At 42.9% G+C, this 24,900-nt stretch overlaps 1 pseudogene; it reads left to right on the top strand.

Annotated features, from left to right (window-relative positions):
• The first annotated feature begins 22,970 nt into the window (after positions 1-22,970).
• Positions 22,971-23,089, top strand: LOC148811930 (5S ribosomal RNA; annotated as a pseudogene).
• The last annotated feature ends 1,811 nt before the right edge of the window (positions 23,090-24,900 follow it).

Genomic DNA, 24,900 nt, shown 5'->3' with positions numbered 1-24,900 from the left:
GCAAGATTTATATTTCATATTTCACAAATTGTTTGAATTTCTCGAAAAACAAGTGGTTCCAAGAAAGGAAATAAATACTTGCATTTAACAAAATCAAGCCCTATGTGATTGTCCTTAATGATACATTCTCTATGACAAGACAGGAAGAAAGACACCTCAGGATTATGGACATTTTCTTTTTAACAGTTTCAATAAGATCGATGAAAATTGTTGCCCTGCTTTTTGTTGTAAATAAACAAATTCTTTACGTCAGGTGTTGGAAATAAACTGCATACAGTAAACTCGCTAAAGCAACAAAAAGCAGGCGCCACAAAGAAGACAAACACTTGTGTTTATGGTGCAATGTTATCTTGTGTCTTTAATGACTTTAAACGCAATTTGTTTTTCTTTGTGGCTCTAAGGCTTTCTTATTTAGCTGTGTTTTTTTTTTACATATTGTAAAAAAGTCGCTAAATCATATGAACCATAAAAATTCCAATTGTAAACAATTGACCATTCATATTCCTGAATTTTAAACCCATGGAGTATTTATACTTTGTCTTGGTATTTGTGAATATTACAGAGCTCCTTTTCAAAAATTCTCAGAAGTCTCGTTAACGTGTTTTTTTACATTTTATTCCATATTATTAGCATTTGAATGTACACATTTTACATTATTTGTAATCTCTAAATCACCCTGGTGGACTGGGTTCGACTCCTGGTATAGTAGCGTGTCTGTGTTGCCTTTTGGATTTCAAATCAGCAGCTCAGTGCAGAAGAGAGCCCCGTAAAACACCAGCTTTAGGGAAGGACTGCCCACTATACAGCATAAAAAGGTATTTTAGAGCTTTTTTTTAATAGGAATTGAAACCCTTGCAATTATGTGTCCTTGCTTCCTGGAAGTGGAAGTGGTCTGAGTTGCTTCCCTGTGAAGAGATTGGAGAAATAAAAGAAGAAATGGACACAAAACTGAAGCTGTCAGGTCAGTGGGGTGACTTGTATGAAGTCAGTGTGTGTTTAAAAACAGTCTTTAACTTCCTCACTGGTGAGAATATAGTGGAGAGATGCAGAGTTACGTGAGAAAGACTTGTGTTGACTGTGTAGCCACATGATTCTTTACTGGAAACTGAACTCTTGTTGTCTGGTTTTGGTGCTGAAAACATCTGTAATACAGTAATGGAACTGAAAACAAAACGTTCAAACAAAATTACTGTCTCAGTTATACAGAACTCACGTTAAAGAATATTGTGTATATTTTATGATCATTGTGTTTATATGTGAATATGTATTCTGTTGATAATTGCTAATTTAATTTGGAAAATTCCCTTTCCCCCAAAAGCAGGTAGCCTAACATTTTCAGCAGACTAAAGGATAAATGCATTGCTAAAGGTCCAGAGTGAAAGCATATAGAATATCGTTTGACACAATCTTTTAGTCCTTCACAAATTATATTTATTTTACAGGTGGCACAGTGGTTTACATTGCTACCAAGCAGTGCTGGAGCCCTGTGTTTCATTCCTGACCTGTGTGCTATCTGTATGGAGTTTGTATGTTGTCCCCATGTTTGCATGAGTTTCCTCCTACGGTTCAAAAACTTTCTGATATTATTTTAGGAAGGGAGCTTAAAAGGCCTGTTCTTTCAGGATCATGAATTTTGTAATGTCAGTTTGTCACACTTGTCAAAGTGTGTATTGTTTGAGCAAACTTTTAACTCTCCCGTGTTCCTGTCATTTGAATCCAGATGCTTTAGTAGATCTCTGTAGTTATAACATTTCTGAAGTTTTAGATTTTGGAATTGTGGCCTTCTTGTAGGGAAATTTCAATACCAGTCAGGTTGTCTCATGTTGTGTCTGGTTTTGTCTACTGTGTCCTTTGTGTAGATCAGTTTATATGACTAAGTTGAAAAACATTTACATTTCCTCTTCCTACAGGGTGGATATTATCATTGTGAGTGGCCTAGGGCTCCTTAATTTTTTATTGATAGTTTTAATATCATACATTTGAAATTACACACAGATAACAAAAATAGTTTTAAACAGTTTATTGCAAAACAAAGTTTGTTATAATCAAATTTATAAAAAATGTTACCATCAAAAGTGGTACATTCAGATATTAATGAATGGTTTTATTTCTAATTTTGATACATCAAATTATTAAAAAAACAAAAAAGAAGAAAGGCACAAATGGGATGTTCAAGCCTCTCTTTTGTAAAACACAAGCTGCAGGTCCTGTCACGGATGTTGGGAGGGACAAACTATGGAATGGCAGGAGAGCAGAAAAGATCCATATGCGTAGCGGTGGAACGGGGGATTAGCCCAGGCTCAGCAGTTCAGGAGTCGCATAGAAACCCATGACCTCAGGCAGCGGACATGGGGCTAGGTGGCTCTCAGGACATCTGAACGTCAATGCTGAGCGAACAGGAAGGAGTGACCAGGAAATATATAGGCCCAGAGAGAGAGACACCGGAAGGACAGCAAAGTACAGGAAACTAGGGACATACAATACAAACAAGAGCACATATAACGTATCAAGAAAATTGTCAGGGGCACATGTTATAATACGATTACACTTTATGAAAAAAGATTACACAAGGTAAATAAAGAAAAGGTCCACACAGCTTGTTCTTACATTTCGAAAGAGTCTGTAAATACCCCTTTACATCTATTTTGAACTGTTCAAAGGTAGGACTCTTCCCAGACCATTTCACTTTATATCACATTCCTAAACGAGGATGCATCTCCTGTTTTAGAACAATTGTGGCCGGTATGGCTTATACAACACACCCACAGTATTCTTATTGTGGACTGCAGATCTGTGCTATAGTTCAGCCGAATTTGAGGGATCCAGCAATCGTACTGGGTTTGACTGGGATTCTGAAATGTCTCTTGCAAAGGTATTCGGGTTTGCTTGAACCTTTAATAAAAAAGTGATCTGAAACTACCCAGCTTTCAATCTCTGAGGTAGTTCTCACTAAACTCAGACGTGATGTGCCACAGATGTGCAGTGTGCCTTTACTTTTGTCGTGTTAAAGAGTATTCGTTGTGTGAGCTCCTCACTGCGTGTCCTGTCCTGTACTGTGTACTGTACTGTGATTTTGTTTAGATTATCTACAAAGAGTACAGCGACTAGAACGCTTTCACTTAATGGGATGGCTTCACTTAATGAATTTCCTTAGTGACAGGTCATTTCTTTCCGGTATTTTTTTATGGTGCTGTTATTGATCGCATATGAAACTTTATTCTCATAAAGAACACGTCACCTACAAAGTCACTTTGAAACTGCTATCGGGAATAGTTTCCTAATAGTTCTATTGATTAGCATGCAAGTAAATTTCATCATTACCTATGGAATCTCTCGCCAGCGTGGAGCTCGAATTTACAACCTTGAGATCGGGCTGTATGTGTAAGATAAGCTTTCACTTCGATCTTTCATTTGGTGGAGCTGAAGCCTGTAGTGGAAACAGATGGGAACCCTTAAGTCGCCCCTTTCAATCTGGTTTGAAGAGTTCTACTGTGTTTTTGTGGTTAAGGTGATGGACTTGAAGTCGTTCGGGGTCTCCCCGCGCAGGTTCAAGTCCTGCCGACTACGACAATCTCCTTACATCATCGTGTGCCTGCATAAAAATGGAAACGCACTGCTCTACTTTTAAAACGCGAAATTGCTTGAAACCGCTGCCTTGGAAATAAATTCTTCAGCGTCCACGAATGACATTTCGCAGCTGGAAGCAGATAAGGATGCTTTTAGCGTTCACGTGTCTTGTGCCCTATTTCCAGCCTTTGAAAACCTAATTAGTAAAGTTGAAAGAACCAACTCCATGGGTGTTGGTTGTGCACGAGGAGGAGCTGTGACAATAGCAGAGCAGGAGTGAGGATGGCGCAGATGGAAACTCGTTTTCATGCGCTCCTGTGGAAGGAATGAAAAAAAAAGTCGAAACCCGAAACAGTAGTAGCCATAAGAGTAAATGCCTCCTAACAGCTAGCAAGCGCTCCTAGTTAGTGTCATGGTGTGTATCCTTGCCTGTCACGCGGGAAACTGGAGTTTGATTACCGACGGGGAGACAGGTAGCTTTTTTACAATCAGATTCCAATCTCTAATGCTGTGTGTGAGAGTTTACGTAACTTTCCTTTTCTCACATTTTCTGATGACTATTCCAAATGGGCGCCCTGTCAACTCCTCATACTTTTCAAAAATCTGCCTGCATGTTTGATTATTTTTATTTTATTTCGAAAAAGTTCAATATTGATCATAACTAAAGAAAATAATGATCACAAACAAAAAAAAAATGCTTAAGATGCGAGTCGCTCTTGAATCAGAGCTGGGTGACACGGGCTTCTGTTCTGGTATGGCTGTACGAGAAGCAGGAAGAATCTTTTCACTCCTATGGAGCATGAGCTGAATCAGGAGTGAGACATTTCGTATGCTCGTGCATATGTCAACGCATGAGCTACATCGCAAAACTAAAACTAAATTAAAAACTAACATTGAGTTGTCAGAGACATTCATTTATAAACAAACAAGAGTATATAATATACAAATTATATATTTATACATTATATACAAGTAATACTTCACATTAATGTGTCCTACACTGATCAAACTAATTGAAATGGTCTGATTCAGAGCCTGTGCAGTTCGTGCTAATTAGAACAACGACTGTACTGAACCCTCAGTACGGTACTAAGCACAAGCTCAGCTGCTTTCCAGCTTTGTTACGCACGCGTACAGTTTTTCATTGCAATGGAGCTCAGAGACGGAGCTGATCTCCAGACAGTACAGTGTTAAGTTGTCTGCAGCCTCATGCGAATTTCGACAACTTTCCCAAAGTGTTTTCTATAGCTTTCAGGTGCAGTTCATTTATATAAAGGAATGTAAATGGTATAAACGTAACATGAGCCAGGCAGGAGTCGAACCTATAATCTTCTGATGCATTATCCATTACGCCACCGGCCCTGGTATTGTAGTGCTTAAAAAACACGTCTTCTACATTTTTGTCTGTTTAAAAATATCATCTCTTTAAAAAAGGGTTTGTGTGTCGCACTAAAATTCCTCTTCATTTCGAATGCAAATAAAAACCGTTTACTTCCAAGAAATCATAAATTTGTCACATCCTTAATACTACTTCTCTCTTAGTAGTAAAGCATTTTGTTTTAAACCGAACAATACATTAAAGGTTTCATCTATACCCTTACACATAATGCTCACTCGGAAGACGCCGCAGCTCAGGTGATACAGAGATCTTAAGTGGAATCGATGGATTTAGAGCCCAGCCTGCGAACCGACAGCTGACACAGGTCTTTTAGAGAACCGTTTTGATTTTCTCTGTGTTCAACCTGCCTGCGCTTGACTACGCTGTCCCCGTGACGTCGTTGCCCTGCTCTCGCTGCTGACACACGGAACCGTCCGGTTTCAGCCTTACAGACTCGTCCGGACCCCCACTGAACGATCACCAATCAATAACCTTCGAACTCTGCGATATAGGCTCCTGCGCTCCGGTTCATGTGTGAGAGACACTGAAATAGTCGTGTGAAAGTGGATTTTGCGCCTTCGCCAGTGCTGTAGTGGTATCATACAGATGCCCATACAAATCCACCACATGTTGGAAGCTCTGGAAGGCAACGTAAAATATTGCTCTGTTGGTTGATTGATTAGGTAAGCACGCTTTATTTCAATGTAAAATGCAACGTAAAAAGATCAAAGTTGATTCAAAATCAATTAATTTAAAAACTGATAAAGCTCATGTTTTTTAATCTAGTTTTATCTATATCTATATCTAGTTTTTCAAAGGTCTTTTAAAAAATGTTTATCGCGATTGTGAAAGTTAGAGAAGGCGTACCAGCGCGTGCCTTCATATCGCCAGCTTCAGTCTCTCCTGTAGCTGCGAGAAGGTTAAAAGCGCACAAGTGATGTGTCTTTCGTCAAAATAATTGCTGGAGCAGCAGGACGCAGATTTCCATCCAGCAGCTGTAGATGGTGCTCGGGGAAGAGCTTATTCTGTTTTTAGCACATAGAATGAGCTCAGTCCGGCTCCCAACAGAATCCATTCTGGTTTGGTTACTGTCAGACTGGGCGTCTGAGGCTCTTTGGATCGCAACGTGAAAAAAAAGAACAAAAAAACAATTGCTCACATCGTGTGATTTCCACGAGAGGAAGGGAAGATATCACTTTAAAAAAAAACAGAACTGAATATTATTCAGTCTATTATTAAAATAATAATTATTAAAATATCAGATTGTGTTTCTGCAACATTTTGTGCACAGTACGCCGTATTTAACAATAAAACATCAGTCACAACGAGGGCTTTACACGCAGTCCGGGGTATTTTCCCCTTTTATATTTTTGCCACTTTATAGCGAACCTGTTATACTCCCAAAAGTGCAGAGTAGCTTGTAAATATAAATGTACAATTCACCGCTGGTATAAACCGATGTGTGCCTTGTTTGCCTTTGTAAGCATTTGTTTCAAAAATAAGTCCACAATACGTTAAAAACACAAAAAACACAAACTTAATAATATAACGATACAAAATCAATACCAAATCATAAAGCCAATTAAGTACATATCCTTTCCTTTGAAAACAGAGAACACCTTTATATCTACAAAAAAAAACGTGACATTTGTATATACTTTTGAATTACAAAGCAGAGTAGTCCCTTAATTCAAAGATCAGATTTTGGCCAAAACAAGACAATCAGACGGGAGTTTAATTCGGAACAAGAGCCTCTGCTTCGTGGTTTATTGAGCTTTTGATCAACGTCTGAGTGAAAAAGATTTGCTATGTTAACTCTTTGATTAAAGTTCACAAAAAGCACCTTCCTTCGAGCCGGAGTCAAACCAGCAACCTAAGGATGCTTCGCTATTTCTACTACAGTCCTCCGCTCTACCAACTGAGCAATCGAAGGGAAGTGAGGAATACTGTTTACCTTGAATTGAAGCCACAAATCAGGTTTCTACAGTATGAACTTCCGGGGATATTACAAAATGTTTGATGGGGCATCAATCGTTCCAGGCGAATAGTGACACCTTTTTTTCTCGAGGGATCATATTAAACATTTCATTAGTATCGAGAGGAGGATCACCATGAGACACAGAACAGTTTCTGTCTTTATTAGAAAGACAGAAACAGATGTCTTTCTTAGAAAGTAGTGTTTGTGCTACATTAATAATATTTTCGTGGAAATATAGAAGTTGTAATTTTTAAAACTTATATTTGAATCGAAATGTGGTTTTGAGTTAAATATTAGCATGTTAATGTAATTAGTTTGTGTTTGTCATTACTATATATATTCCCATGTTACTATAATTTGTAGCTGAAGTTTACTAGTTGTGTTTTTTATGATGATTATCATGTGTATTACAATACTGTATAAAATGCATAATTTGAACTACATATTTTTCAGGTGTGAATAATTGTATATTTTCAGAATAAATTTCTAAACCAAATCATTGGCTTGATTTACTAGTTTCTACACCTATAAGACCTATCTTTGATGTTTAATAGACCTTTAACTACATAGGTATAACAGTCCTCTAAATGTATCCGTATAATAGAACTCCAACCATTTATGTATAATGGACATACTGTATAATTGTCTAATTGACGTATAATGATATACGTATATTAGAATTTCATTCTAGACCCATTACGGACCACATTTATATGTCTAAGGTATGCGTTTAATCAACGTACTGTATATTCTACAGTACATCTTTTGCCCACTGGGGAGACACTACAACAGGTAACACCCCGTGTGAAAAATCATGAGCATCTGTAAAAGCTCTCTACCTGCCCGCTCTTAACAGAGATGTGACGAGGGTCTAAAGGGACATTTTGAGCCGTAGAAACATTTTATCATTCTGTACTTTCCTGTGCAGTCAGGCCAATTCCACTTCAACTGCGCCTGACAACGGAGGTCGTTTTGAAAACAACGAGAGTAAAGGGACACTGCATATCTGCAGAACATCACGTCCGAGTTTCAGGACAGTAACATCAGAGATTGGAAGCTAGGGAGTTTCAGGTCTGTTATAGGTTCATGAAAGTCATACCTTTGCAATAAATATTTCAGAATCCCAGTCAAATCCAGTACAATTGCTGCACAGATCTGCATTCTACAATAAGAAAACTGTCCGTTTAATCAAACACGCCGCATAAAGCATTTTTAAAACAGGAGATATCGTTTTGGAATGCATCTTTCTATAAAAATAAAATGATTTGAAGGGCGCTATAAGCAGAGGTGTGAAAGCCTGCTCTACAGAAGAACTATATCCAGAGGTGCCAAATAAGTCAAGGTTTCACCTCGTGAGAGAAAGCATCTCAGAAAACGAAGTTGCAGTCGCTTCCATGCGTCATAACACCACTAGGTCAGACAACAAGAGCTGAAGAGCCGCTGTCGAGAGTAACGCGGCCGAGCTCTCTAAGGAGCAGGATTAAAGCTCCAGTCTCTTCATGAGCATCTGTTGGATCTCCTTGTTAAAAATCTTTCAAGGCATGGTGGCCAAGTGGTAAGGTGTTGGTTTTATAAACCCAAGTTTGTGGGTTCAAGCCCCACCTGTATCTGCTTCATTTGTCACCACTCTCCTTTAGTTTCAAAGTCTTAAAAAAACTCGCAATATAGGAGTCTCTATAGTAAGAAGAACATAACTGTCGCTAGTAATTAGGGTTCTTGCATATTCTGCCCTGTTTTTTATTTTACAAAGCCTGTCTCTCTTCACACCCATCTTCCAAATGATCGCCTCAGCATTGGGAAGGAACGTGCATTTGGTATAGACCCACTCCACAGTCTGATCACAAACAGATCGAGTGAGCTGTCAGTCTAGGTTGGAAGTAAGGTTCGAAAGCACTTAAAATCTGACTTAGGAACGAGAAGACTGTGTTTTTTTCCTTTAAACAAGTAAACGATAAAATTATATAAGTAGTGGGACAAAACATTGTCTGCCTGCAAGACTATGTCATGCTAAACACCACAAATTGTTTTCGTCCAGTCGTGTCAATCGTCCTAAAGTTACGGAAAATCGGATGCAACTGGTGCATTCAGCATACATTTCTTCAGGATAGTCGTATGGTTTAAAATAATGAATTCATAGGTTCGTGTCTTTTAAGCTTTGTGTTCCGCTCTCCAAATAGAGGCTTGGGTTCAAATCCCACTCCCGACATTTTTACCCTGTCTTACACTGTTCCAGTCCTCTTGTGCTCGCTGGCAATCACAATAGGAGGCAAACGGAGAAAATGCTTAGCAAGAACATAATGGACAGGAAAAAGCTTAGTGAATGCTTGAATGTGATTAGCAGAAGTAAGGTATGCATTCAAATGTTGAAGCCCGAATTATAAAAGCAGCAGAAGAAAGGTGCAGCACAATACAATTTGTGAGAATTTGTGGGTTTTTATGCTGCTTGGACTTCTTTCAAGCCTACGAAGGGAGTCACCCCTTTTCATTTTCATTTTCAAACTTCAGAACCGAATAACAAAAAGGTTTCATGTAAGACAGCATTCCGTTGGAAATACCGGTTCCACAATGTATTTGGCGAACCTGAATGAAATATTTTAGTGCCTGCTCAAATGCGAGGAATTAAAAAAAAACCTGGAAAATCAACTCTTGCAGTAAATGTCATAAATTTAAAGCGTGTAGTCTACATGAACAGAGCAACGCAGCAGTCTGTAAAAACGAAGCCACAAGTCCTCTTTTATCTCGGGCAGTGCATTCCAATAAGATGGCTCTGCAGAAGACATGAGAAATGCCGAACTCATTGTTGCCATTATTGCTACTCCTGCTACTGTAGTTTTAAGCTCTAATCAGCGGGCATGTACAGTTGTACAGGGGCTAGACTACTTTGCGCCGTCCAAATTCCATTATGTGAATTTAAGGTTTTATTAATAACAGCATTAACTATACAATGCGTGCTCAAAAACCGCTACACATTAGCTTAAAAAGCAGCCGTGTTTTAACAAAGTGTGGTATTCGAACAGTAAACGCTGAAGTATTTAATACTTACTTGTGAGCAGATCTTCCTCGATTCAGACACACTCTTGCTCGCCCGATGCTTTCAGAGCAATATCTGAATCGAGGCTCAAAATGGAAAGAAAGCTGAATCAGGCAAAGGTCATAAGGCACCGTTTCACTGTACACTATCACGTCCTGCTTGCACTGTCCAACTAAAAGCTTAGAGGGTTCAGAAAGGACACAAAAAACCCTTGAATCCACAATCTTGAACTTAAGGGTCGCCAGGTCTCCTCTATTACAACAGTAGTATTACTAGCGTTGATTCAACATAGTATAGTAGGCTGAGACTTTGAATGCAATGGGATGGTGGCCAAGAGCTAAGTTGTTGGTCTTTTAAACCTACTGTGCCTTCCTTATTCACCGCCATGTTATTTTATCTCGCTCATCAAGTAACTTGCAAAACGTCTCTACTTGTTACTCTGTCTCAAAATTGTAGTGCAAAGTTATCTGTTAAAGCCTTAACAGAATGCAGAAATCAAATATATGGGATTTGTTAAGAACTTTATTGTCTTTTCACAAATTAATACAGAATAATACAAAGAAGACATTTTATAGTCTTATATTGAAACCATGAAACCTATGCACACATTCACAAGAGATTACAATAGAAAAACGCATTTGCTCCAGAAAATTAGATCACGTATGACATTAAATAATTTCTTAAAATCACACTAAATTGCGATCTTGAAACCAAAATTAGAAATATTGAAAACAACCTTTGTTCCCCAGGAAGAACAGCTGTTTTACACTGATGGGACCCGGTTTTAGGTAATCAAGATTGGGAAGACAACTGCGCCCTAGCAAAGGAAAATGTTACACAAACTTTGGAAAGCACACTCTGAATCCATCCGTATATTTGATTTCCAAGATCCGTTCAAGGCAACTTGGCTCGTCACAAGCAAATCATTTCAGGGAAGAAATTCAGTTTAGTCAACTACTGGTGCATTCAGCACAGCTTTTGCTCTTGCTTGTCAGGATGGCTGAGTGGTCTAAGGTGCCAAACTCAAGGATGTGTGTCTTTCAAGCTGGCTTGGGTGTTCTGGTCTCCAAATGGAGGGGTGGGCTCAAATCCCACTCCTGACAGCTTCCATTTTTACCTCTCTTGAATTGTTCCAGTGCTAGCTGACAGTGAATGACTGTAAAAGCAGCAGAAGTAAGCAAGCAACTCAGTGCAATTTGTGAGTATTCTGCACTGTTAAAATCCATGGGTTTTCATACTTTTTGGAACTCGTAGCTCAAGAAGTGACTCCTGTTTCATTTTCTATTCACCAACTCGATTTGCATTCTGCCCCTCACACCTCACAACAGAATAACAAACGGCTTCATGAGCCAAAGGATTCCCATGCAGATACAGTTTGCACTATGTATTAGGTAACCCAAATGAAATATTTTAGTGTTGTCTCAAATGTAAGGAATTTCATGAAACCTCAGAATGGAACGCTTGCAGAAAATGGCAGCAATTCAAAGCTTGTAGGCAGCATGAACAGACCAAGGCAGCTCTAAGTTACAGCGATCTGAAGCCACAATTCCTTATTGCGCTCGGCAGTGCTTTCCGAGTCGATGGCTCTGCATAAGAAATGAGAAATGCTGGACTCCAAATACGATCTTGCCATTCCCAGTGAACAAAAGACGTATAGTATACGTCAATTAAATGCATACCTTAGACGTCTAAATGTGGTCCGCAATTCGTCTAGAATGAAATTCTAATATACGTCTACTGTTATACGTCAGTTATACGTCTATGATTAGATGTTCATTATACATAAATGGTTGGAGTTCTATTATACGGATAAATTTAGAGGACTATTATACATATATGGTTGGAGTTCCGGATAACTTTAGAGGACTATTATACGTATATGGTTAGAGGTCTATTATACGGATAACTTTAGAGGTCTATTATACGTATATGGTTAGAGGTCTATTATACGGATAACTTTAGAGGTCTATTATAAAATATTTTTATTTCTTGTCCAGAGTGAACAGAAGGAATCTTCACATGGGCTTCTGTGTTCGGTGGGCACTGTGTGAGTACAGTCTCCCTCTTGGCCCCCCTTTCCTTCTGTACAGAAGGCTTAGGAGCCTTGACCTGTTTCCACACTTTGCCTTTCTGGTGATCCACCAAAGGTTCCACTCTGAGTTGCATGCCCTTTTCTTTTTCTATCCGTTTGAGGTTGCTGGGTGACATCAAACACCTTTCAACCTCAGTGTCAATCAGTGTCTCACTGTGTAAGACATCTCCCATGGCAGTCTTGAGGTAAAAGCTTCTTGCTTTTCCTCTCTGTTTTACTGCCTGCTCTGTGACTTCAGGGGTGGAGTCAGCACTCGCTTGGGAGTGGCTGACCTCATCCAGGCAGGAACCCTTCCGCTCAATCAGATAGACTGAGGGAGTGGAAGGGGGCGGGTCTCCGCCTCCTCCAGTGGAGAGTATCAGCTCATTCACGCTTCCGGCAGCCTTGGGGAGCGGTTGTCTCTGTCCTAATAAAACTTGTTCAAGCCTGGCCAGGCGGGCGGCTACTGAATCCTTTTGTTCAGCTTTATCTAGCCCTTTCTCTTCCCCGGTGTTCTCATGGAACTTAGGACGCTGGGTGTGGTCCTGTGTGCCTGCTTTGGAACGGGGCTTAGCCAGCTCAGGAGCCTGTGCTCCTTCAAGCAGGGGGGAATTAACCCTGCTGGCTCTGACGGCGAACACAGTCGCTTTAACAGCTTTTTGCTCAGAGCGACTTTGGACATCATACTCCCAGGCTTTCTGCACGAATCTCTTAATGTCAGTCATTTTCATGGTCTGTGCATCTGTATGCATTAAGATCATCTTTCTGACTGACAGGTGGAGATTCGCAATGAATAAACCTGTAGTGTTTCATAGCCGTTCAGGGACGCCAAATATGTAATCATAGTGGCTCTCTGAAGGCACCAGTTCTGTAGGGTTTGGGCATTTACTGAGACAATTATTAATTGTAGCAGTAAATCACAAAGTTGATTCTTTTGATGGCTTTAGAATCCAACCATGCGACATAACTCAAACAACGCACACACACAGGTACTAATACACAAGGATACATTTATTAATACATAGAATATGCATGTAAACCTAACAGATCTTATCGAGAGGGTTATCAGAATACAAAAGATATATATTCATTCAGTTACGAAGTGTTACATATATCAAGAGGACATACGTTCAGTATATCATTCATTAAGACCGTTTCGTAAAGTGAACTTGGTTACAACTTCTACATTAGATACTCAAAACAAGTACATAACTCTTAGGAATTAAATTGATATCAACTGGTTGGGATAACAATTGAATTCTCGAGCTGTAATGCATTGAAGTTGAATACTCATCCAATCTCTGGGGATTCAGATCTCCTGCGGGCACAAAGAATCAGTTGCAGGCTGTTGCTGTCCAATCCGCGCTCTCTGGCTCCGTGCCAGGCTGTGCTGTGCGGCTTGCGACGGTGCGCTGCAGATGCTCACTGGCCGGCTAGTTAGTGTTGGTTTTAACTAGCAAAGTTTGTGCACAGGAGAAAAGATGACTGTGGGTCCCAGCAAGTCAGGAAGAGGACTGGTTCGTTCCTGATGAAGAGCTAGTTCTGAATGGTGATTCAGCTGTCCACAGTTCTGACCTGTTCACGAGGCCTGCTGCTGGTTACTCTCTGGCAACCTCCACTCTAGACTCTTAGAACAAAGGAAAGTTCTGGCACTCGGACACACTGGCCGTTCCGTGGTTGTCCGGGCTGAGTCTCGGGATGGTCAGGAGGCGCGCTGCGAGAATGTCCTGCCCTTGGGAGCCTTCTGCTCCTGGGCCGTCCTGCCCTGGAATTCTCCTTTGAATTCCCTTTAGAACAGTCCACAGAATCCTCTCCAGAATCTTACTGAATCTCCCGAATCTGAATCTTGTTGAATCTGGAGTCTCCCGAATCTGAATCTCCAGGCCTGTGTTGCCTGTTTTTACCTGGAGGAACTTCAGCTCGTTGATTGGCTGAAAGTTCCATGGGCATCAGAGTCCCACGTGGGTTACTCAGCCCTACCAGTCCCTGATTGGTTGATCAAGGTGAGATATGAGTCACTTAGTCTTGACACTTAGGAATGCAGTCCAGATGTCCATTCGGCACTCCCTAGACAGATAGGCGCCAATGGATGACCATTGATCATGATAGCCAGACTTAGCTAAATGCATCCCCCTTTGGGAGCTGTCCTAGGAAACTTTAAATCACCCTGCACTAATGGTCTCTCTGTGGCTGCTCCACAGAGATGAACAGAGAAATGGGGCCTCATTTGGGAAGCTCAGAAACACTTAATTCTGCCTTATTATTAAGCCTCGCCGCTACATATCCCCCCTTTTTGAAGGTCACGAGGTCCTGAGGCGTTGTTGCCTTCAAAACAAAACAGAGTTAAGTGATGTCCCTTGCCATTAGAACATTAATCTTAAATGTCCACATTACTCCTCGAGAATTCATACCAGAACCAGCATTGGAAACAAACAGGGTGAATAACATCTGGAGTATGTATAAACACGGTAGGAGACATTATCTAAGTCTAGGAATTACACATCAGGAAGCTCACTGTCAATATCTGATACCTCTGTAGTAGATATTTGGGGAGAAGTCACTTCCTTTCTTTTGACATGCTACCTTTGACTCATTCATGCTACCCGGAGTACATCTTGATGTGAGAGTACATCATTCAGAGTACACTGTCAGTCATGATCCAGCTACCCGGCAGCAGTGTTACAATAACAGCAGTTCCTGTTCCCAGCCCCCCGATAAACCACAACACCTGTGTTGGGTATCTGCTAGGGTGGTTTGGAGGTTTGTTCCATTAAAGCAAACTAAACTACCTGTACCTCTTCAGGGCTTACTGTTTCTTGGATTTCTATCCAATTCCTTAGTGTGGCACCTGAAGGCATCCACGACCTCAAGTTTGGTCTTATGTTGTCTGGTTCCAGACTGTACAGTGTTAAGTTACCATGCTGTACTATGGCCTCCTCAGGAACTTGCAGGAAAACTGTTTTGATTAGGTAGCTGCATTGCGGTAGCTGTATCATGCCTGTCACAAGTCATGGTGACAGTTAAATGTGGTGTGCTGACCAGCCATTTACTTCCCACCTGCTCTTCATGGGGTTCATTAACCTCCCTCTGCCCATTAGTAGCTTTACACCCTTCATTGGTGAATCGTTTAGACACAGACAATGGATAGCTTTGGTAGCCATACCCATCTCAAGATTTGGAACCGAATTCAATCTCGGATTGCCTTCTGGGTGAGCTATGAGTGATGGGGTTAATGTCACATACTCCTCTACTGAGAAGAGTGGAATCAAGTGGGTTGGGAACTGTGCTGTGGTTAGACTGGCTACAGTGGCACTAAACTCCCTTAACAGGTCTTGTGTCAACATTCTGGCCTGTTGCACACAAGCATAAACCCACTGTATAACACCAACAATCATGTCCACTGGTTGGGGAATAAGGTTTAACCCTGTTGCATAGGAAGTTGCCTGTAGGGTTTTCCCTAAGCTTTCCAACTTTTGCTGCTGTCGGTACAGTCTGTCACTACCCTCTGGCATCTCCTTCACCTGCCTTCTTGGGGCAGTCAGGGTGAGAGTGCCAGTAACAAACAAACCTACCAAAAAGAGCAAATGCACAACAGTGGTGGCAGCAATCAGTCCTCCCAAAAGTCTTTTAGGGTGGCTGATCCCAGTCATCTCCTTCTGAGTGACTGTTGCCTTTCTAAGCTGGCACAGCTTGTACATGGTGTCTTTCTCAGTATGCCATGTGGCATCCTGGGCACCAACATCCTGGAAATCTGGGGAGATCTGACGCAGCGGCTGATGCTGCTCCTCCATTTCCAGGGCATCTGCTTTTTCGATTTGTTCATGCCTGTGCTCTAGGAAACCTGCAGGGGGTGGTGCAGCGGTGGAGCATGCCTGACCCTCGGCTGAGTGGTCATCTGGAGCACCTGAGTGATCTGGGATTGTTATCCCATTCTCACTGTTCAGGTCCACCCTGCACACTTCCTGATTGAGGAATCCCTCTATCGGCATGTTTACAATCGTTCGCTGGGGGTAGGTGTAGGACACCTGCTCGCTCCCCCCTTCCCTCGCTAGGGGTTCAGGGAGCTGCCCCAGCACTGGGATAGCTAGTTCATTGTCTTTGAACTTACTATCACCCACCAGGCCCATGTCAGTGCAGGCGGGGATTCTGACACCCCTCTTTGCGATGTCCTGCACTGGCAGGCGGGTGGCTTGACCATCCAGCTCCAGTATGGCTGAACCACTGTTGGTCAGACTCAGACTGACAGACTGAGCTGGTGGCTGTAAGAAAACCGGCTCGGCTTTCATTCCCTGTCCCTTCTGGGGGACTGGGTGTGTTGGCAACCCTGCCGTTGAGGCAGGAACAATCAGGTCAGTCTCACTCACTACCTGGTAGTTGTGAGAAATAATGTTACCTGACTGCAGGTTACCTGGGTCACAGCAGAGGGAATCGGCATCTGGGATCCGGTGTGTCCACAGCGCAGTAGTCTCAGCGTCCAGCTGGACCTCCTGTCTAACCTGTGAATGTTGCACCAGGGGCACCTGGCGGTGGCCCTGTGACAGCTGCTCAAGCAGATCCTCACTGATAGAGGACCTCTCAGGGCTAAGGGCGAGGGCTACATCACCAACCTGCTCTCCTGCCATCTGGATCCCTTCCACCACTGCAGGGTGGTGTTCCTGACCCCTCTTGGGTGCCAGGGTGCACAGGGAAAGCTCCTTTTCATCGCCAGGTGGGGAGATCTGCTCCTCTTTAGGGATGTAAAAGGTGTGTGCTTTACCTGGTGGATCAGGCGGCTGCTCGGAGCACCGCTCCTGTGGCAGGGAGGCTGTTGTGACCTCAGCCGGGACACGACTTCCCTGTATATCCGGGGAACAAGAAAATATATTTATTTCTTGTCCAGAGGGAACAGAAGGAATCTTCACATAGGCTTCTGTGTTCGGTGGGCACTGTGTGAGCACAGTCTGCCTCTTGGCCCCCCTTTCCTTCTGTACAGAAGGCTTAGGAGCCTTGACCTGTTTCCACACTTTGCCTTTCTGGTGATCCACCAAAGGTTCCACTCTGAGTCGCATGCCCTTTTCTTTTTCAACCCGTTTGAGCTTGCCGTGTGACATCAAACACCTTTCAACCTCAGTGTCAATCAGTGTCTCACTGGGTAAGACATCTCCCATGGCAGCCTTGAGGTTAAAGCTTCCTGCTTTTCCTCTGTGTTTTACTGCCTGCTCTGTGACTTCAGGGGTGGAGTCAGCACTCGCTTGGGAGTGGCTGACCTCATCCAGGCAGGAACCCTTCCGCTCAATCAGATAGACTGAGGGAGTGGAAGGGGGCGGGTCTCCGCCTCCTCCAGTGGAGAGTATCAGCTCATTCACGCTTCCGGCAGCCTTGGGGAGCGGTTGTCCCTGTCCTAATAAAGCTTGTTCAAGCCTGGCCAGGCGGGTGGCTACTGAATCCTTTTGTTCAGCCTTTTCTAGCCCTTTCCCTCCCCCGGTGTTCTCATGGCACTTAGGACGCTGGGTGCGGTCCTGTGTGCCTGCTTTGGAACGGGGCTTAGCCAGCTCAGGAGCCTGTGCTCCTTCGAGCAGGGGGGAATTAACCCTGCTGGCTCTGACGGCGAACACAGTCGCTTTAGCAGCTTTTTGCTCAGAGCGACTTTGGACATCATACTCCCAGGCTTTCTGCACGAATCTCTTAATATCAGTCACTTTCATGGTCTGTGCATCTGTATGCATTAAGATCATCTTTCTGACTGATGGGTGGAGATTCGCAATGAATAAACCCTTGAAATGTGTGTTCTCTTCGCAACCCTCATCATTTCGCCCTGCAAAATAAGTTCGTCTAAGTCTCTCGTAATATTCGCGAGGGGACTCTGCTCTCTCGTGCTTAATGTTAAGAGCGGCGGCTATCGCGGCAGTCGGGTCAATAAACGCACTGTATTCTTCGATAAGTGCTTGACATAGCTGCTCAAAGTCATTACAGACTTCTTTCATCTGCCTAGCCATCCACTCATGTACAGCTCTGCTGGTAGTTTTCCTGACCAGAAACACTTTCTCCTGTTCTGTGGCGTTTGGCAGGTACTGCAGGTTATACCTGAGGTCTTGAATATAACTCTCGATATTATTCTCTGACACTGCGGGGTCAAATCTCTCTATGTCCTTCGCTAGCTCTCTCAGAGAATGGAGATTTATTCTTCTAGCTTCTCCGCTGACGGAGATATGGAAGAGATCGTGGTCAGACTTGTCGCTGCTAGAGAGAGTGCTTAATAGCGACTCGAATTCAGACCTTTTAGCAACCATCGTTAAACTTAAAGAGTATTACTTTTAAGTACGAAATCACAGTTTTACCACAGAAAACCACAAGATCAAGTATGCAATCAACCCGGTAGATCGCAAAAAATCACAAAACAATCAAGCACTGCTTAAAGAGCAAGGGGAACTTTTTTCCTTTCGGCTTTCAGCACACTGTATTGTCGTGTATGAAACCCGCGGCGTTTTATATGAATTATTCCGCTTGGTTGATTCATTTCAGTCTTGCCACGCCCACCCAGGGACGCCAAATAAATGTAGTGTTTCATAGCCGTTCAGGGACGCCAAATATGTAATCATAGTGGCTCTCTGAAGGCACCAGTTCTGTAGGGTTTGGGCATTTACTGAGACAATTATTAATTGTAGCAGTAAATCACAAAGTTGATTCTTTTGATGGCTTTAGAATCCAACCATGCGACATAACTCAAACAACGCACACACACAGGTACTAATACACGAGGATACATTTATTAATACATAGAATATGCATGTAAACCTAACAGATCTTATCGAGAGGGTTATCAGAATACAAAAGATATATATTCATTCAGTTACGAAGTGTTACATATATCAAGAGGACATACGTTCAGTATATCATTCATTAAGACCGTTTCGTAAAGTGAACTTGGTTACAACTTCTACATTAGATACTCAAAACAAGTACATAACTCTTAGGAATTAAATTGATATCAACTGGTTGGGATAACAATTGAATTCTCGAGCTGTAATGCATTGAAGTTGAATACTCATCCAATCTCTGGGGATTCAGATCTCCTGCGGGCACAAAGAATCAGTTGCAGGCTGTTGCTGTCCAATCCGCGCTCTCTGGCTCCGTGCCAGGCTGTGCTGTGCGGCTTGCGACGGTGCGCTGCAGATGCTCACTGGCCGGCTAGTTAGTGTTGGTTTTAACTAGCAAAGTTTGTGCACAGGAGAAAAGATGACTGTGGGTCCCAGCAAGTCAGGAAGAGGACTGGTTCGTTCCTGATGAAGAGCTAGTTCTGAATGGTGATTCAGCTGTCCACAGTTCTGACCTGTTCACGAGGCCTGCTGCTGGTTACTCTCTGGCAACCTCCACTCTAGACTCTTAGAACAAAGGAAAGTTCTGGCACTCGGACACACTGGCCGTTCCGTGGTTGTCCGGGCTGAGTCTCGGGATGGTCAGGAGGCGCGCTGCGAGAATGTCCTGCCCTTGGGAGCCTTCTGCTCCTGGGCCGTCCTGCCCTGGAATTCTCCTTTGAATTCCCTTTAGAACAGTCCACAGAATCCTCTCCAGAATCTTACTGAATCTCCCGAATCTGAATCTTGTTGAATCTGGAGTCTCCCGAATCTGAATCTCCAGGCCTGTGTTGCCTGTTTTTACCTGGAGGAACTTCAGCTCGTTGATTGGCTGAAAGTTCCATGGGCATCAGAGTCCCACGTGGGTTACTCAGCCCTACCAGTCCCTGATTGGTTGATCAAGGTGAGATATGAGTCACTTAGTCTTGACACTTAGGAATGCAGTCCAGATGTCCATTCGGCACTCCCTAGACAGATAGGCGCCAATGGATGACCATTGATCATGATAGCCAGACTTAGCTAAATGCATCCCCCTTTGGGAGCTGTCCTAGGAAACTTTAAATCACCCTGCACTAATGGTCTCTCTGTGGCTGCTCCACAGAGATGAACAGAGAAATGGGGCCTCATTTGGGAAGCTCAGAAACACTTAATTCTGCCTTATTATTAAGCCTCGCCGCTACAAACCCTTGAAATGTGTGTTCTCTTCGCAACCCTCATCATTTGCCCTACAAAATAAGTTCGTCTAAGTCTCTCGTAATATTCGCGAGGGGACTATGCTCTCTCGTGCTTAATGTTAAGGGCGGCGGCTATCGCGGCAGTCGGGTCAATAAACGCACTGTATTCTCGGATAAGTGCTTGACACAGCTCTTCAAAGTCATCACAGACGTTCTTCATCTGCCTAGCCATCCACTCATGTACAGCTCTGCTGCTAGTTTTCCTGACCAGAAACACTTTCTCCTGTTCTGTGGCGTTTGGCAGGTACTGCAGGGTATACCTGAGGTCTTGAATATAACTCTCGATATTATTCTCTGACACTGCAGGTCAAATCTCTCCATGTCCTTCGCTAGCTCTCTCAGAGAATGGAGGTTTATTCTCCTAGCTTCTCCGCTGACGGAGATATGACGGAGATCGTGGTCAGACCTGTCGCTGCTAGAGAGAGTGCTTAATAGCGACTCGAATTCAGACCTTTTTGCAACCATCGTTAAACTTAAAGAGTATTACTTTTAAGTACGAAATCACAGTTCTACCACAGAAAACCACAAGATCAAGTATGCAATCAACCCGGTAGATCGCAAAAGATCACAAAACAATCAAGCACTGCTTAAAGAGCAAGGGGAACTTTTTTCCTTTCGGCTTTCAGCACACTGTATTGTCGCGTATGAAACCCGCGGCGTTTTATATTGAATTATTCCGCTTGGTTGACTCATTTCAGTCTTACCATAGCCCAGGTATGACTGAAATGAGTCCAGGGATGCCAATAAATGTAGTGTGCTCTCTGAAGGCACCAGTTCTGTAGGGTTTGGGCATGTACGGGGACATTTATTAATTGTAGCCGTAAATCACAAAATGATTCTTTTGATGGCCTTAGAATCCAACCATGCGATATAACTCAAACAACGCACACACACACGGGTACTAATACACGAGGATACATTTATTAATACATAAAATATGCATATAAACCTAACAGATCTTATCGAGAGGGTTATCAGAATACAAAAGGTATATATACAATCAGTTACAAAGAGTTACATATGTCAAGAGGACATACGTTCAGTATATCATTCATTTAGATCGTTTCATAAAGTGAACTTGGTTACAACTTCTACATTAGATACTGAAAACAAGTACATAACTCTTAGGAATTAAATTGATATCAACTGGTTGGGATAACAATTGAATTCTCAAGCTGTAATGCATTGAAGTTGAATACTCATCCAATCTCTGGGGATTCAGATCTCCTGCGGGCTCTCTGGCTCCGTGCCAGGCTGTGCTGTGCTGCAGATGATCACTGACCGGCTAGTTAGTGTTGGCTTTAACTAGCAAAGTTTGTGCACAGGAGAAAAGATGACTGTGGGTCCCAGCAAGTCAGGAAGAGGACCGGTTCATTCCTGATGAAGCGCTAGTTCTGAATAGTGATTCAGCTGTCCACAGTTCCGACCTGTTCACAAGGCTTGCTGCTGGTGCTTACCTCAGGTGGATCCTCTGGTTACTCTGTGGCAACCTCCGCTCTAGACTCTTAGAACAAAGGAAAGTTCTGGCACTCGGACACACTGGCCGTTCCGTGGTTGTCCGGGCTGAGTCTTAGAATGGTCAGGAGGCGCGCTGCGAGAATGTCCTGCCCTTGGGAGCCTTTTGCTCCTGGGCCGTCCTGCCCTGGAATTCTCCTTTGAATTCCCTTTAGAAAAGTCCAGGAAATAGTCTCTCAGGCCCTCTGTGTTGCCTGTTTTTACCTGGAGGAACTTCAGCTCGTTCATTGGCTGAAAGTTCCATGGGCATCAGAGTCCCACGTGGGTTACTCGGCCCTACCAGTCCCTGATTGGTTGATCAAGTTGAGATGTGAGTCACTTACTCCTGACACTTAGGAATGCAGTCCAGATGTCCATCTGGCACACCCTAGACAGATAGGCGCCAATGGATGACCATTGATCATGATAGCTAGGCTTAGCTAAGTGCATCCCCATCTTTAAATCAGCCTGCATGAATAGTTTCTCTGTGGCTGCACCACAGAGATGAATAGAGAGATGGGGCTTCATTAGAAAAAGCACAGCAACACTTAATTCTGTCTTATTAACAACCATTGCAGCTTCAAGTGAAAGGCTGAAGTGAAATAGAGCGGGGACGAAGGCAGTGAAGAGAGAGAACGTGGGAAGAAGAGAAAAACGCAAGGGAAAAAAAGCAGCGTCGTAAAAGAGGTGACGGAGTTGTCCTCTCTATAAGAAGGGTGCCAGCGAGCCTTGCTCATGCTTACGGCCACACCCCCTTGAGCACGTCTGATCTTGGAAGCTTAACAAGGATGGGCCTGGTTAGTACTTGGATGGGAGACTGCCTGGGAATACCAGGTGCTGTAATCTTTTAAGCGCAGGAGGCGCCCTATCCCCGCTCGCTCGCTCATTCCCCTGTTCACACGTGCAGTGCGGCTTGTCCGTCTGTTTATTTGTCAGCTTTGGCGAGACACGGGTGCTTGTGTATTAGCGTGAGCGTTTTTTATTCTGATCATGAACAGTTTTACAAGTCCGCAAAGGATCGAGGAAAGGTTTATCGCCAGCTGAAAAGAGACACAGCGCTTCGGCTGTGGAGACTTGTTCGGCTGGCGTTCGGGGAGTCGCGTTTTTCAGAATTGTATTGAGATCGTTTTCCACAGAGCTCAGATGTCAAAGCACAGCAGCAGCTCTCCACAGTGATCCTCTATAGCGCCCTTTCTCCCGCAGCTCCGTCCTCATTAGAAGGAAGCAAGAGTGAAAGGCTGAAGTGAAATAGAGCGGGGACGAAGGCAGTGAAGAGAGAGAACGTGGGAAGAAGAGAAAAACGCAAGGGAAAAAAAGCAGCGTCGTAAAAGAGGTGACGGAGCTGTCCTCTCTATAAGAAGGGTGCCAGCGAGCCTTGCGCTGGCTTACGGCCACACCCCCTTGAGCACGCCTGATCTTGTCTGATCTGGGAAGCTAAACAGGGATGGATCTAGTTAGTACTTGGATGGGAGACCGCCTGGGAATACCAGGTGCTGTAAGCCTTTAATTGCAGGAGGCACCCTATCTTCGCTCACTCGCTCATTCTCCTTTTCACACGTGCAGTGCGGCTTTTTGGCTTTTTATTTGTCAGCTTTGGTGAGACACAGGTGCTTGTGTATTAGCATGAGCGTTTTTTATTCTCATCATGAACCTTATATACTGTATCTCTACATCCCATAACCTTTAACGGCAGGTGCCTGGGTGTGGACATGTTGTGATGTAATATTTAATTTAAAAGTAAACATTTTAGTAAAGTCTGTTATATTGTTAAAATCTATAAGCGTTATAAATATCAATTTTTGCTCGTGCTTATAATTTATCACTGCTAAATGTGTCTTATTCAATTATTTAAACACTTTTATGACCTATCCACTAAAATATAAAGACCTGTCCTACAACGCTCTTCTCAAAAGATAAAATAAGTTTTACATTTTTTGATTCAATGTAATTTATTTTCTAGAGAAACACACATCATTTGAGGCTTGGTTTGCATGTTAATATTTTTAAGGTTTAAAGACTTTACGTTCACGGTACGTGGAAAATCATTTCAAACTTTTGAAAAGTTGTTGAGAATTTGTCATTGAAATAAGCTTACATATTTTAATTCAACGTGATTACTTTTCACTCTCGATAAAACACGTGTGATTTTGGGGCGGGGGGATATGGTGGGGCGTTCTAAAACATCACAACCATTTGAAAAATGTCTTGAGCTATGTAGGCATGGTTACAAATTTGGAGTTTATGCTTAAATTAGCCGACTTGCCGGTTTTGAAGTGTGACACCTGAGCTGTCAGGCCCCGATATTGACTGCTGCGAAGATGGCTTCTTTGAGTAGTGAATCATCGGATTCCTCTGCTATGCAAACTGAAGAAGTAGGTTGCTAAAATATTTTTTCTGATAGTGGAATTGTCGTTTCAATCTGCGTTTAGCGTATTTCGTTTTCAACACTTTGTCTTCTTTTTAGCAAAAGCTGACCCAGCACTCAGTGGTGTGTGACAGTGGCTGTCATGTGAACTCTGATGGTGATTCAGGTGTTGGGGGTCTGTCAACGACTGATGAAGAGTTGCTACAAATGGTAAATATTAAACCACAACAAGTTCGAACCAAACGAAGAACTCTAACACAAAAGAGGCATTACAATTTAAATATTTTAGGTAAAAAGCATGCCTATTTATTTTGTTAAGCCTTCCTTTTCTTTTTTCCTTTAATAGAATAACGAAGAGGTCGACGCATCAATCTTCAAACTACCATCAAGCTTGAATGTTTCGTGTCTGTTCATGTGTGTTCGCCAAAATGTGATTAATGATGATGTTCAACCTAGTTTAGCTAACGATGGCTCTAATGAGCCCGATGCTATGGATCAGATTGTAAAGTCGGTGGTATGTTGCACCTTCAACCATTGTTTAAAGGGGGTTGTGGTTGATGAATGCGCGGCCTGTTTGATTAATCATCCAGGTCAACGGGGTCACACATGCCTGGTTGTCGGGTGCGCGGATGGGTACTGTGGTGTCTCCGGGGGAAAGTTTATGTAAATAAAAGTAGGACTCACACCACACTTTTCTTTCCTGAGTTTCGTGGCGTTTCTTCCTCCAACTATCTTCCAAATACAGTCCGTAATCCGTTCCCTTAATCCTGATCCGATCCGAGTTCCAAAAGTCCATAATAAAGCCAATCCGCGATGTATCCTTATCCAGTGTCCGTAATCCAAAAACCATAAACCTTTTCTCCTTTCAGTAGTCCGTTATTCTTTAGCCCGATCTTTAACATACACCTCTTTCCTCTCTTTTCCTCCAAACCGCATTCACCTTATCGG

This window comes from Atractosteus spatula (genome assembly GCF_055471065.1).
Source record: "Atractosteus spatula isolate fAtrSpa1 chromosome 10 unlocalized genomic scaffold, fAtrSpa1.hap1 SUPER_10_unloc_6, whole genome shotgun sequence".
Classification (NCBI taxonomy): domain Eukaryota; kingdom Metazoa; phylum Chordata; class Actinopteri; order Semionotiformes; family Lepisosteidae; genus Atractosteus; species Atractosteus spatula.
Note: the sequence above shows the minus strand (reverse complement) of the source record. Positions and strands in the feature narration are given on the sequence as shown.